We start from the raw sequence: 16,320 nt of genomic DNA on the forward strand, positions 1-16,320 counted from the left end.
TGCCTTTGGGCTCTGCCTTAGCTTGCTTTCTATTGCTGTGATGAACACTTTGAGCAAACGCTTATTTGGCTTCTGCTTTCCATGCCACAGTCCATCACTGAGGGAAGTCAGGGAGCAGGAATGCGGGGCAGGAATGGATGCTGACCACGGAGGGGAACGGATGCTGGCCGCGGAAGGAACGGATGCTGGCCGCGGAAGGAACGGATGCTGACCGCGGAAGGAACGGATGCTGACCGCAGAAGGAACGGATGGTGACCGCGGAAGGAACGGATGCTGGCCGCGGAGGGAACGGATGCTGACCGCGGAAGGAACGGATGCTGGCCGCGGAGGGAACGGATGCTGACCGCGGAAGGGTGCTGCTTACTTGCTTGCTCTCCACGCTTTGCTTGGTTTTCTTTCTTATAGAACCCAAGACCACATGAACAGGGAGGGTGGCACTGCCTACAGGAAGCTGGGTTCTCCCCCACCAGTCGTCAGACACACCCATAGGCCACCATGATGGAGGCGATTCCTCAGCTGAGGCTCCCTCTCCCCAGATGACTGGAGCTTATGTCAAGTTCACACACACACACACACACACACACACACACACACACACACACACACACGCCTCTATCCGGGTTGGCATGCCAGGGGGTGTCATTGTTCAGGTCTTGCAGAGCAGCTGGCCAGACACGTTTGTTGTGTTACACGTTCAGTTCCAAGTGACTAAAGTTCACTCCCACTTTTCTGTCTGTTGTCTCCCGCAGTGAGCTTCCCTGCTAGGACCGTGTGTCCATATCTTTGCACACTGAAACATTGCTGACTTTCTAGGACTGTTTTGTTCAACAGTTCTTGCACAGAGCTCTCTTGGATTTGCTCAGTTTTTTTATGCTTTTTAGTTTTATTTTCTACTTGTGTATTTATTCATTTTGAAGGTTTTTCTTTGCTCGTGTGTGTGTGTGCGTGTGCGCACACACACGTGCATGCCTGTGTGCGTGTATGCACACACACATGAGTGCAGGTACCTCAGAGGTTAGAAGGAGCCGTTGTATCCTAGGAGCTGGAGTTACAGGCAGTTATAAGGTACATGATGTGGGTGCTGATATTAAACACCGGTCCTCCTGACTAAGCACCAAAGGCCCTTACTTGCTGAGTTGTCTCTCCAGCCCCAATCTTTATGTCTTTTTATGTGTCATTTGAACAATGACAATTCTTACCTGTTTCCTCAAAACTAGCTCTATCCTATAACATAGTACTAATGGAATTGTTTTGTTCTCGTAAACATAAGACAATGTCCTTCGGGGCAGGAACCTTTTCATAAAGATCCAAATAAGTCCAGTTGAGGTTGAGTATTTGTCAGGTTAGATCAATTTACTTTTTAAAAATGATTTCACAGATGGTTGGAGCAAAGCCAGCGTGACTGCCTGACATGCGTTGGGCCCACTCTGTTACTGCATCTCTTGGGTGGTATCATGACTGAAGCAATTGGTTTCAATCAATCCTTAAATGCACCAGATTAAGTCTGAACAGCCTGTGTGGTAGATGTCAGCAGTTCTATCTGGGGGATAGTATCAACAGATTAGCTGTTCCCATGATTCAGATGTAGCGTCCCCCAAACACTTGGGAGTGTTAGGGAGTGACGGAAGGTGTGTGGGTCCCTGGAAGGGGCTGCCTTTGTGTCTCCACGTTAGCTCTCACGAGACTTGTTATGAGCGCTTGAGACTGTTGCCCGTGTTGCTTTTGTCTCCTTGCCTTTCTGTGGGACCTCTGTCCCTTCCATGCATGTCATGGCTGTGATGTCATCAACCACGAAGCTGCCGGAGCCAACCTAATGCTGGACTGTGCCTCAGAACTGTGGCTCCGTTAAACTTTCATTCCAAAAGTACCCAGCCTTGGGCATTGTGTTATAGTAACAGAAAACAAGCTGACACAAATGCCGCCATCCGTTGTTACATCCATTTGAAGACTCGTCATCAGCTCACAAGCAGTCCCAAGTTCTAATGTCTAAGGAAAAAGTGATTTTACTTAAAATGAAATTGTCCTGGATGCTGAAGCTAAAAACACAGCGAGAAAATACTAGATTCAGGCAAAAACAGTCACAAAACTTGATTTAATTTTTTTAACAGACTGATGGCTCTTAGATCAGTGACTGATGAATGGGTGACATTGCTTTATGATTAATTTTATTTAATATGCTAATATGAGGTAAATAAACACACTTATGGACGAGTTATTTGGCCAAATAATGCTGTAGTGATACAAATCAAGGCAGCCATTGTTATACAGGGGAGCCGTGTCCTGACCCATCTGGGATATCCCACCCTGTTACAACAGCAACTTCTTTTTCTTCCAAGGAGTTTCTCACGTTGTACACACTTTACTTTTTGGTCATCTCTGGGCTTAGCCTGTGAACCCTGAGAAGGAAGAGACCTCACCATGTCCTCATAGCTATTCCTGAGGGCATTCCAAAGGACATGCCCAGTTAGTATTCGATAAGTGTCCTGTGTAGATATAATAACGAATGAACGAATGAGTGTGTGAATGAATGAACCAAAACTTCGGAAGCCAAAACTTCCACTGTGATACATTGTGTGGTCTCTGCGTGCTAAGTGCAAAAGATGCCAGTTAAAGAAAACCGAGACCATGACTCAACTGGTGCGCCATCTGTCTCTCGGATTAACCGTGCTACGAGCTTACCATGATGAGTCTATGCCCATCAAACCTATGAAGAGAGCTAATAATCTGATTTGCATGACAGCTGTGCAGTAATTTCTGTGGACGTAGCTGGAAAAGGCCTCTTAGAATGTTAGTACAAGGCGGATAGTCACACAGCCAAATAGAAGTTCATGCTTCTGTAAAAACTTCAAAATTCCGTCTTTATTAGCGTCCAAACCCTCCTTTATAGGGATCAAATGCATAATCAGCAAATGTGAGTAACTGTGAAGCCTGCAGGTTGACAGCACAAAGTTGCCAGGTAGATTTGAGGAGAGAGAAGTGATGCATTAGTGAGCAATCTTCACAGCTGTGCAATGAAAATGGGAACTAACCGGGTGGCATTGGTGGCTCACGCCTTTAATCCCAGCACTCGGGAGGCAGAAGCAGGCCAGATCGCTGTGAGTTCGAGGCCGGCCTGGTCTACAAAGCTGCACAGAGAAACAAACAAACAAACAAAACAACAAAAAGAAAATAGAAACTATAACTCAACCTTTCCTCCCTAACCCCACACATTAGCTTGGGACATAAGGAATCTAGGTGAGTGATATGCAACTCCTGTTTAACTTATAAAGTCCAATGGACTCTTAGATTCAAACAGAAAGGGTGGATTTTATTTTTAAGACAGTATTTCATACACAACTGTGACCATTTATTGTCTTATTAGTTCATGCTCATGGGAGAGGAAAAGCCATCAGAACATTGTGTAAACAGAATAGCACACAGTAGGTACAATCACTCCAAAACTGTCATCCACCTCTGCATGATTGGGGGAAGGGGGTTGGGCTACTAACAGACAGCTGTGTAGGCTTGCTTATCATCTGTTTTTCCAGGACAGAGATTATTTTTCCTCTTTTGTGAGAGGAGCCAAGCATGAAGGGAAACAGCGCCTTTGTTAAGACAAGTCCTCCATGTTCCTTTTGTACTGTCTGAGTCTCCAGTGCGCCCTCATCATTTTTCAGAAAAGGAAAACTGAACTGGGAAGAAAAATAGAAATGTAATATGTGTTATTATATTTTAATGTGATGGTCTACTTTTCTGTTTGTAGTTATTGAAGTTTTTGTCTTCCCTCATTAAACATTTAATAAATCACCACCAGTGTATGACAGGTTTTAACCACAACACAAACAGCAGGCGGCGGAGAGTGGCTCAGCTCATATAGGCATACGATGCCAGAGTCTACGGCGCCCTGCCCTGCAGGCGTCAACGGAGCGGCCAATGGAAGGGAGGCTGCTTCTCCCACAAAGCCTCGAAAATAAGTTTCCTTCTTTTATCTTCCTACAAATCAATTGGAGCCCTTACAGCAAAATCCCATAAAATAACTTCAAACACCACTTCTTAGTCTAAAAATTTGTATTATGGCTATAACTCTTTGAAGTTTTATGACTGAAGTTTGGAGAAAAATGATTTAAGTGTTATCTGCTAGACATCAGAGCTTCAAAAATTCTCTCAGTTTTTCTTGACACATAAACTGCTACCCTCTGTATGTTTTTAGTACTTTTTTCCCCCTTGCTTTCAATCCCCTAACCTAGTCTGCTTGATAAAAGTCATTTAACTGCAGTTTATACAGTTGAATTAATAATCTATAGAGGTTTGCTAACTTGTAATTGCTAATTCTACTATCCCCATCCTTTTCATTTCTATCCTACCAAGAGGTATACTTTTTAACAGAACTTTCAGAATCTAAAGCATGTTGACGTTGAGTTTTCTTAAAAAAAAAATCACTATGTTACATATAGAAACAAGGCAACGAGGACCCATGAGTCCTGGTGAAGGCTAAATGTTAGGAAAAAAAACCAGGAAAGTTTTCTGGTGGAAAACTTCTCTATGCATGGAAAGGCTGATAAGAGAGAGGGTGGAGGGCCCAGGATGCCTCCCTCCGTGGGGACAAGGCCTCCTGAGACGGCCTCCTCACCACAGGGTACAAAGGTGCACACAGGGATTCAGGTCTCCACATGCCCACTGGCGTGCTTGGAACAAAAACTGTTATCATTACCATTTCTTTTTAAAAGACACAGAAACATTTAGTTTAAAAAACATCAGGTTCCATTCCATTCCACTGCGAGGATCTACCTGACGACAGCTACCTGTGTTGTGTAGGGTTTATAAAAAAAAGTAATGGTTAATTTTAATGAATATATAATCCCTGGCCTCAACAAGTGATCTTGAACTCAATACACAGACATCCCTTGGGCTTTTTATGTAAAGGTTTTCTTCTGTGTATGATTATTTTGCCCTTAAGGCTAGAAGAGGGCGTTGGTCTTTCTGAAACTGGACTTAGACAGTTGTTAGCTGCCCTGTGGGTTCTGGGAGTGGAACTCCAGTCCTCTACAAGAACAAGATCTCTAAACTGCCGAACCGTCTCTCTAACTCCTCCTTGGCTGTTATCTCATTCTCTTTGAGGAGTATCTTGGGTGAGTCTTTAAAACAACAACAACAACAAAAACAGACAAACAAATAAAAAATAATATGCCGTTGCTGGCCATGGTGGCACACACCTTTAATCCCAGCACTCAGAAAGCAGAGACAGGCGGGTCTCTGTGAGTTTGAGGTCAGCCTGGACTACATGTCAAGTTTAAGGCCAGCCACACAATATAGAGAAACCCTGTCTCAAAAAAAGATTGGTTTTAAAAGATACATATGGTATTATGTAGAGTCCAAAATAAATTAATATAGCTAATGTAGGTTCTTAAACATCATTTCCTATTTGTTGTTGTCTAACTTGGATTAAAAAAAATCTAGCTAGCAACAGATTTCTTGCTAGCGTGCAACAAGACAGGAAGCTCTCGGATTCAGAAAGACAAGCACCATGTGCTTCTTCAACAGGAAATGTAGGTGGAGTAGAGACAGGACGCTTGGAGGAGGCCTGGTTGGAAGAGGAAGAGGGGGTGGGAAGGGGGGTGATAGAGGAGTGAACACTATCAAAAGACATTGCATTCGCGTATGAATTAAGAAAGGCACATACATGCATCCTTTTGTAAAACCGACGTAGACTGGCGGTTTTTCTAAAGCAACCGAGGAGCCCGCACCACAAATCTGAAAAGTGGTCAGCTGAGCCGTGCATCTTTGCTGGCGATGGCACTGAGTTCAACGTGGATCCAATCCTTCTCCCACCTCAGGCCGAAGCAGCCGTCAGTTTTAAAGAACTAGGGAGAGCAAGCCTGGGAAGCGCATTTTAAATAATTCTCATCTTCACAACCCAGCAAACATTTATGCATTAGAGTACTTGTGCATGTGTGTGAGAAAGAGAGACAAATGGAGAGAGAGAGAGATCAGAAAAATATGAACAAACAAATATGTTATGGAGGACTAGACATGGGGAAGTTGTGAAAAACTGGATATCGAGAAGGAATAGAGGGCTCTATTTTATACATGCCTCACGTTTGGGGGAGAACTCATGTTACCAGGCCTCAATAGGAGGCTGGTTAAGAAAGATACCCATGTGGTTTGCTTGAAGAACAGGCCAGGCAAAACAAGCACAGAACGCCATACTGTTGCTGATTTCTTTGTGTGTGCTAGTGTGTGTGTGTGAAAATACACGTGTGTGAACACTCGTGTGCATGTGTGTTTGTGTGTGTGAAAAAGAACGAGCATTGCGACAGAGGTGCATGTGTGAGTGTGAAAGTGTGTGAGTGTTTGCACACATCCCCATTGTGCACTCGCATGTATGTGAAAAAGTGAGTGTGTGAGTGTGTGAGAGAAGTCCAAATATGTGTGTGTGCACTCATACACGTATGTGTATGTGTGTGTGTGTGTGTGTGTGTAAACCAAAGGTAACCCTTATTTATTATTCCTTAGGCACTGTCTCTACTCTCTTTGGCTTGCCTGCTTACTTTGTTTGAGACAAGGTCTCTCACTGGCTGGGAATTCATCAAGTAAGCTTGACTAACTTGGCCAGTGAGGCTCAGATTCACCTCACCAGTGTGGGGATTTTCAGTATCCACAACACTTGGGTTTATTTTTTTTGAGGATCAAACTCATGTCCTCATATTTACTGTCTATCTCCCCAGTTCCTACTACTGGTTTATCATGGGAGTCAACACTTTCAGGTTCCTTACAGTCATACCAAAGGTTCAGTAATCACCAAACAGCACTTGACAAGCACTGATGCCCACACCATCCCATCATCCTGAAGACGGGCAGTTAGAGCATCGTGGTAGACATCCACACCGTCCCATCATCCTGAAGACAGGCAGCTAGAGCATCATGGTAGAAAGTAACAAAGCAGAACTTGGTGACTGTTGGAAACCTGAAAACAAGACTGAGGAACGCTGGCATGCAAGCAAATCATGTTTATTCCCATATGATGACAGAACTAGAAAATACACACACACACACACACACACACAGATAAGGGGGAGCACGGGGAAGCCCAAAACCACAGAGCTGTGTCTACGGAGGTCAGTGGGACTAGTCCTCCGTGGCAATGTTGCCCATCCTAACTTCTGAACCACTCATTCCTACTCATCAAGGGGGCTTGGTCAGTTCTCAGGAAAGACAGATGATGTGGATGCTCCTGTGGAATGTGAAGCATCCGGGCTTTGCTTAAACCATTCTGTTTCCTACCCCCACTCTCCATCTGCGGTGCGGTGCCAAGGCCTTCTCACTGGCGCTCTGGCCTCTCAGCTCTCTTCTGCGTGCTGCTTGGGATGGCTTCTACTCTTTCATATCCCCTCCTCTTCTCTAGGATGCCCTTCTTACCTGAACACTTAGTGAGTTCCTCTGATAGCACAGTTTTATTCCAGAGTTACACCCCAAATGATGCCATGGTATTCCCAACTTTCATCTCTAAGCCAAGCCTGAGAATCTACCTAATGTTCGCCCTGTTAAATCATCCATCAGAAATCTATAGTTCTCAATTGTGTTTTATGACTCCTGTATGTGTTCATCTATATTGGTGTTCATACATCCGTGGCTCCTACGTGTGCCTGTCTATGTGGGTGCTCATACATCTTGGGTTTAAGTATCTAAGAGCAGAAATTGCTCTTGCCTAGTTTGCCTTATACAGCTGAGATCATTTATGTATTTGATCTTTGAAAGATGATAAAGCATACCAGATATCAGCTGTGGCATGTAATTAGACTGTTTTAATTAAAACTAATTCCACCCCTCTCTTTTAAGACTTTCGGAGATTTGTTGACTTGGTTTTATTTTACGGATGCGGGTGTTTCGCCTGCATGTATATCTGTGCGCCTCATGCAGGCAGCGGCTATGGAGACCAGGAAGGATATCAGATCCCCTGGACCTGGAGCTACAGGCAGTCTTTTGGGTGCTGGGAATCGAGCCCCAGTCCTCTGGAAGGGTAGCTAGGGCTCCTAACTTCTAAACCATCTTGCCCAGGCCCTGCACACCTCTCTATTGATGGATTCTCTTGCTCTAGAGATGGGAAAGCTAAAGATAATACTTGCCAGATTCCTTTGCAGCCATACCACAGGACAATGCTGTGTATTTCAAAAAAATGCATCACAACCAAGCACAACAGAAAGCAGCGTGAGAAGTAAGATGCGCATCGGGGAATTGTGATCCTTTCTTAGGTCCCGGTGGCTGGGAAAGGACCTCTGGGCCTGTCTCAGAATGTCCGTGCTTACAGAATGAGGAGGGCAGCTGGAACGCCGCCTTTGGTAGGTAGATACACAGCGTGGCTGGCCCCTTGCCTGGGCTGTGTAATTCTCAGTCCATGCCAGAGGCGCCGGTGGGCTATCCCCCATATTTCCATACATTCCATTCTGAGAAGCCAGAAGCTCAGATCTCATCGCAGAGGAGGCTGCAGTTGGGGCAGGAGGCAGGTTGTAAGTTTAAGATGAGCCCGGGCTGCAAAGTTAAGACTTTGTCAAAAACAAAACCAAACACAAAAAGCAACAGCCCAAACCCCTGCCTTTCTTCTCCTTTATTCTTAGGCAGGGTTGTCACGTCTGCTGCGCGGCCTGTGTCCGAGAACGTGCGGAGGGTGTCGGGTATTGAAAACACAGAGACTCGTTCAATGATATAAAGAAAACTTTAAACAGGCTCCAAAAAGGTTCAAGAAAAACTTCCTAAGAAAAAGCTCCCACCAGAGAAGCTTCTGCTCTCTCCTCTCCCCTGGCTGGTTCTGCTCTGACACCAGAGGTGGATGTGTGTGGGTTTTTGAAGGTGCAGTTAGTCTTTGGACAAGGTCAAGGTCAGGGCGGTTTCCGTGGGAAGGCCTTTCCCAGGAACTTATTGTATCGTTTTTAGTAAACATGTTTTTACTAAACATTGTCTTACAGCTGCCTACTCCCAGGCAGAAGGGGAAGTGGCCAGGAACTTATTGTATTGTTTTTAGTAAACATGTTTTTACCAAACATTGTCTTACAGCTGCCTACTCCCAGGCAGAAGGGGAAGTGGGTCTCTGCTCAAGGTCTGGTGTTCCCACAATTCACCCCTTTTTATTTTCAAATGAGGCACTCCTGGCTTAGGTCAAGTAGGGTCACCCTCCCTTTCCCGTCTTTGGGGGACCTTGAACCCCTGTTTTAGGTGGGAGGGGTCTTCCCCACAGGTTGCCCGTCATCGGAGATACCCCAACCTTAAATCATCTGTAACCAACCTTCATGGCTATCGGGATTGCCATGGGCTAAGCTAAGCAATACTTGGTTACGGATCTCTTGTCTCTGGAACAAGGCACGTTTGAGCTCGGCATAAAGCCAGAATGCCTACCGCCCCTGCCACCATTTCCAGGACCCCCATTGACATAGCGCCTCTCCATCACCATACCCATCACCAGATCTGGGCCATAACATTCTACCAGCCTTCATCTGTTACAAGGGTAACCCGCATGTGATTTACATTTACAATTTGATAAAGTTTCCAATCGTTTTAAGATCTGCTCAGGAAAGCATTTAGAGAGTGCACTTGCACAGATACATTGGGCACAATCATTGATGTTACACATGTAGCATTATGAAAAATATGAACAATAGTTGTCACATTAGGACAAGTTGCATTTCTCCAGAAAAATACACTGGCCTAGTCGTGATTCCAGAAACAGGAACCATCAAGTCTGGTATTTCAAGTGACCATGTTCTGTTCAAATACTGAAAAGAGGCTTTTGCCACTCATAGTCCATATCAATGTCCAAATATTTTAAATGGGTCCTTTTTTCCCCTAAAGGGAAAACTGGCAAAATGAATTCTGTTGTTTCAAGGTGTGTCAAGGGCAGACAGTTAGTCTTTCCAGTTCTTTGTTGGCTTCGGGATGAAAACTCACGGGTCCGGAAGGTTAATGCAGCAGGTCTGTTGAGAAACTGGAAATCTCGAACTGACTGTTTTCTTTCTTTCTTGGGCTGTAGATTCGATGACATCAAGGGTCAGGAACACTGATTTAGGAGATCTCACTCAAACTGGCTTAGGTAGGCTCCCATGGTCTCAGGTCCAGTTTTTCTCTGCTCCATGCATTTCACTAATTGGTCTGACAGCTGCCGAAGCTTTATTCTTTTCCTACAAGAAAACACAAACATGCCCTCGACCCCAAATTAGGGTCTTCTCCACTGTCTAGTGCATGGATGTCTCCATTTGACCTGAGCAATGGTTGCTCAAGTTCCATCATGCCAGAATCTGTCTGAAGCTCACTGGCATTCACATTATAAAATTTTTAAATGAGGAGTGTATTATTTGATGAGTCATGTGGGGACTGGGGGCATTATTCCCCCTTTTTTATTTTCTAAAAAAGTTTTCTTTTTTGAACTGTTGAAGCTGGACCATAACAGTAGAAGGATTTGTCTACCCTCCTTGGTTAACTATCTAGGTAAATTGGGCTTACTAAATAACTTTTGAAAATTATTTGAAGTCTGTGAGCAGTCTTTCCCAATCTAACCTGTAGAACTCTCACTAGCTGACAAGGCCTCATTTGTATCTTAAATTTTTCTGTTAAAACATTAACAGACTGGCTGGATGTTCCTTTTGGCTATATTTAACGCAATCTAGGTAGCTTCTTAACTATTTTTGAAGGGATTTAAGTATCCTTTTAATCATATAAGCAGTTCACACTCACACATTCACAATCACATTTCATACATACCGGTGTGGCCACACCATACATTCAGAACATACATGCATCTTTCAGTCATCCTTTTTCCCTAGGTCATGATTAGTCTGTTGCAATGAAGCTTCCTTAATTGAAATCTATGTAAAAGAACAACTCCAGCCAATCCTTGAACTAAAAAGGTTAAAAAGTCCTATATGTTTTTATCATTCCTCCATTTGAGCTACAGTCATGGGGTACAGCCGTACCTACTCCTTGTAACTCTGTAGATGCAAGGTAGAGAGGCCAGGCTTTTGGCCAAAAGTTTTTAGAGATGACTCACAAAATAGAACTTAAATGTAAACAAAATTTTCCATTCCATATACCTTTGTCTTTTTCTTTTTCTTTACTTAATACCAGTACCTCTTTTACTGTTACCAAAAAAAATTTTTTTTTGAGTCAGGGTTTCTCTGTATTGTTTGGAGGCTGTCCTGGAACTTGCATAAAGGTGTGTTGGGATTAAAGGCGTATGCCGCTGGGAATCTCTTGGATTCCCCTACTTCCTGACCCTGGTATCAGGCTTAGGAGGGGGAAACTCAGAATGTCTAGTTTCTGACTTTTTAATCTCATTGGCAGCAGCCGCTTCCAATGTATTATTGGTGTTATAAAAATTGATGAACAGGGAGCTGGAATGACTAACTGGCATCAACATGGGGGGGAATCCTCACCAACGCCCATATTTCCCTTACCTGAGTGTTCAGCAATGGTTGGATCATCTTTAGCATGGTGAGCATTACTAGTATCCGGAGTAGTATTGGGGTCGACATGCCTGATGCACCGTTCGGGGACCCAAATGGGCTTCTCACTTCCTGGAGGGAAAACACAAACAGCCCCTCGGACCCTAGCTAGTAGGGGAGTGGGTGGCTGCCATTTTCCTGTAATCAAATCCTTCCATCTGACCCATCCCAAGGACTGGGAGGGTTTGTTCCAATGTCTCTCCATAGCAGACAAATTATTATGATCTATGGTCAAAAAATTTAAAATGTAAAGTATGGTGGATAACTGAATATTGGGGGAGGTAACATACTCCCCTTTTTTATTTTCTTAAAATACTGTTTGAGAGTGGCATGGGTGCGCTCCACAATAGCCTGTCCCGTGGGGTTGTGAGGAATACCAAATGAATGGACAATGTGATGTTCCCTGCAAAAGGCAGCAAAGCGATTGCTGGCATAGGCAGGGCCATTGTCCGTTTTTAGGGCATCGGGTACGCCCATGTAGGCAAAGGCCTGTAGGCAATGAGAAATAACATCTTTAATCTTCTCTCCTGAGTGGAGAGAGGCAAAAATCAGTTTAGAATACGTATCCACAGAGACATGCATATATTTTAATTTCCCTGCCTGCGGCAGGTGAGTGACATCCATTTGCCAGAGATGGTTGGCCCTGAGGCCCCGGGGATTTACCCCTCATTGGGAGAATTATGATAAGGGGCACAATCAGGGCACTGAGAGGTAATCTGTGTAGCTATGGATAAGGGGCACCCAGTGTGAAATTTAATGGAGCGGGCATTTAGATGATACCTCTCATGGAGCTGGTGGGCCAGCTGCTCCTGAGTAAATAAGACCCTAGGGCGGGTCAAGGAGTCAGCAATTTCATTGCCCTGGGCAAGGGGTCCTGGAAGGTTAGTATGTGCACGAATAAATCCCACATAAGCAGGGTGGATGCGCTGCCAAATAAGATGTTGGAGCTGAACTAATAAGGAACGAACCTGGGAGGTTGGAAGAACATATGGAGAAGTTTCTAAAGGTCTAACAATGTTGGCAACATAAACACTATCCGTATATAAATTAAAGGGCTCTCCCTCAAACATTTGGAAAGCCATCAAGCATGCAAACAACTCGGCGGCTTGTGCTGACATCTGCCCTATGGGTACCCTCTTCTGCACCTGAGAAGAAACCACCACCGCGAAACCCTTGGAGGAGCCGTCTGTAAAGACTGAGCGAGCTCCAACTAGAGGGTTCTCCTTTAAAATCTTGGGAAAGATCACAGGGTGTTGTTTGAAAAAAGACATCAAGGGGCTGTTGGGATATTGGTTATCAAACTGTGCGCCTGTAGATGTAATAAACAGGGTCCACCCATCATGGAAGATCTGTAGATGTTCCACCTCCTCCTTACCATAAGGAAGGATAATTTTATCAGGACTCTTTCCAAAGGTTTGAATGCTAAACTTGTGTGCCTTCCACAACAATTGTAAAATGAGATCATAGTAAGGGGTCACTACCTTCTTAGGGGAGGCTGACAAATGTACCCAATAAATAGGACCAGTCTGCCAAAACACGGCAGTGGGCGAAAAGCTAGATGAAAGTACAACCAGAACAAGGGGCTGCCCATAATCTATACGCCGAAGGTGGGCTTGCTCTATACTTCTTAACAACAATTGTAGGGCTTCCCTGGCCTCTGGGGTAATCTGTCTAGGGGAAGTTGGAGCAGGGTCCCCAGGAAGAATATCATAAAGCACTTTAAGAGCCCCTGTTTTAATAGAAAGAGAAGGGCGAAACCATTGCACCTCTCCCAAGAATCTCTGCCAATCATGAAGTGTTTTTAAATTTGAACAATCGATTTGGAGTCTTTGTGGCCGGAGGCCAGTTTGTTGAATTTGATGACCCAAATAAGTATAAGGGGGTCTCTTTTGGATCTTTTCAGGAGCCAAAATAAATCCTCGGGCCTCCAGAAGCTCCTGTAGCTCTGCAAAGGCTATGTAACATTGTCTTTCTTCGGCCGCGGCCAAAAGAATATCATCCATGTAGTGGATAATGTAAAGATCAGGGAACTTACGTCTGAGGGGATCTAAACAGGCAGCTACATAAATCTGGCATATAGTTGGACTATTAGCCATCCCTTGGGGGAGCACCACCCATTGGAAGCGAAGGGCAGGCTCCCTAAAGTTAATCGCAGGAAGGCTAAACGCAAACCGAGGACTATCTTGAGAATGCCAGGGAATAGAAAAGAAGCAATCCTTCAAATCAATGACAATCAAATGCCAGTCTTTAGGAATGGCCACAGGCACGGGCAAGCCAGGCTGCAGAGCCCCCATAGGCTGCATGGTCGCATTCACGGCCCTCAAGTCTTGTAGTAACCTCCATTTCCCTGAAGATTTTTTTATTACAAATATAGGGGTATTCCAAGGGGACGTGGAAGGAACCAAATGACCTGCCTCCAATTGTTCTTGAACTAGCTGGTGAGCCGCCCTTAGTTTCTCCGCTGGTAAGGGCCACTGTTCCACCCATACCGGATCATCTGATAGCCATGTGATGGGTATGGGGGCTGGCGGCGCAACAGTGACCCTCATCAAAAATGGCCAAAACCCTTCCTATCCCCTGGGGCCCTGGTCTCCAAAGGGAGGGATGCCACAGGGCAAACCTCTCCCTGTTCTAGTTTACCTAGTTCCCTCCCCGGGCTCCAGCCCCTCCCTTGCATCATCTGGGGGCCCCTGCTTTTGGACTTGGGTGCCTGAGTGGTGAGGACCACTCCCATTTCTTGCATGAGGTCCCGTCCCCAGAGGTTAATAGGGAGGCCAGGCAAAACATATGGCTGGAAAAGCCCTGTGTGGCCTTCAGAGTCTTGCCACTTTAAGATTCTGAGGCTTTTTTGGGGCACAGCCTGTCCTATTCCCTGGAGGGTCACTGTCCCTTCCTCTTTCGGCCAGGTGGGGGGCCAGAATTTATCTGAGAGGACAGAGAAATCTGCCCCAGAATCTAAGACGCCCCTAAAGGACTTGCCTTCTATCTTTAATGTAAGCTGGGGGCAGTTCTCCATAGTGGCTACCCAAAATGCTGCCGGGCCGGTACTTCCAAAACCTTGGTTGCCCCTTTTCTCTTTAATTTTTCTAGCCTCACAAGGAGCTGTAGGGAGAAGGAGTATCTGAGCAATCCATTCTCCTGCAGGGATGGCAACAACCCCACTGCCCACTGATGTCATTATTTTAATCTCCCCCTCACTATCCTGGTCTATAACACCGGGGTGTACCTGGATGCCTCGAAGAATAGTACTGGACCATCCCAAGAGTAGTCCTACTGTGCCTGGGGCAATGGCCCATGCACCCCAGTAGGGAGGGCCTGGATCCCCATTTCTGGTGTTAGGATTGCCCGGGCAGAGGGAGCGAGGTCCAATCCTGCACTCCCCGAGGTGGCTCTAAGGAGGTCTGAGATATGAAGGGGTTGCTCTGGGGGAGAAAATGAGTCCTGCCACTGCCCAGAGCAGGGGTCATTGCCCCGTACACATTGGTTTTGGGGCCCTGGGGCGGGGCCCTCCTCCCGTTTCCCTGATTATTATTAGCAGAAAGGAAATTTCCCTCCCTGTCAGTTTTAGAGTAGCAGTTATTGGCCCAATGATATCCCCTTCGACAACGGGGGCATAAACCAGGTCTCTTGAGACCCGTAGTACTATTTTGAGGGTACTCTCTTCGGAAGTGTCCCTCCCTACCGCAGCTAAAACATGTTTTTCTCCTTCCCAGAGTAGGTCTTTCTTTCCCCACTTGGGGCCGAATAGCAGCAGCTAACACTTGGCCCTGGATGAAGTTCCCATCAATGTCCCTACAGATCCGGATATAGTCATTTAGACTTTTATTGCGATAGGGGCGAAGGGCTTCCTTACAATATTTATTTGCATTTTCAAATGCCATCTGCTTTATGACTGGCATCGCAGGCCCAATGCCCCCAAATATTCTTTCTGCTACCTGACTGAGACGGTCTACGAAGTCTTGAAAAGGTTCGGAAGGTCCTTGAAGGACTTTGGACAGATGATCTCCTCCTTCCTTGGAAGGCAATGCTTTCCAAGCTCCTTGGGCCGCTGCTGCCACTTGGGCATAGACTGCGATGTCATATTGCATTTGCTGCTGAATGGTGGCGTATTGACCACTTCCGGTAAGCATCTCCACATTTCTCTGGGGCTGTCCGGCCTGTGCATTCCTTTGGGCTGTCTGGCTGCATCTTTCCTGAAACTCACCTCTCCAAATCAAATAATCTCCCCCCGACAGAGCTGCTCTGCAAAGCTGCTGCCAATCGCCAGGTGTCAAATTAAGAGACGCAAAAGATTCCATTAAGGAAAGTGTAAAGGGAGCCTGTGCTCCATAATTTAAAGTTGCCTCTTTCAGTTGTTTTATATCTTTGAAACTTAAAGGGTCATGGCGCCGAATGACCTGTCGAGAATTGTTCGGGTCTGGAACTTCCATTACCGGGGCCACCACTGGGCAGCATTGGACCCCTCCCCTGGGTCTTCCCTCCAGGTCTGAGAAGAACTGGGTTATCTCATAGGAGGAGTCCCTTTTTTCAGAGTATGGGGAAGAGTTTCTCTCCCTGTCCTGTCTTTCCTTAATTAGAATCTTTTTTAGTTCTTTTTTAAGGGCCGTGATCTCAGCAAGTAACCGTTCCTTTTCAGACTGTGACGAGTCTGAGTCTGAGCTACTTCCATTTTCTAGATCTGATAGAGAAGGATATAACCGATTCTGACCGGAGTCCTTCTTTTTGGGTCGCGCCCGGAGATGTCTACCCGTTTTTTTGTTGTTACTAAGAGACTCCTCCTCATCCTCACTAACAATGGAGCCTCTAGTTTCAATCACGGTCTCTTCATCATCACTCTCTGCCCCTGAACTCAAGG

Source organism: Mesocricetus auratus, unplaced genomic scaffold (assembly GCF_017639785.1).
Source record: "Mesocricetus auratus isolate SY011 unplaced genomic scaffold, BCM_Maur_2.0 Super-Scaffold_100031, whole genome shotgun sequence".
Classification (NCBI taxonomy): domain Eukaryota; kingdom Metazoa; phylum Chordata; class Mammalia; order Rodentia; family Cricetidae; genus Mesocricetus; species Mesocricetus auratus.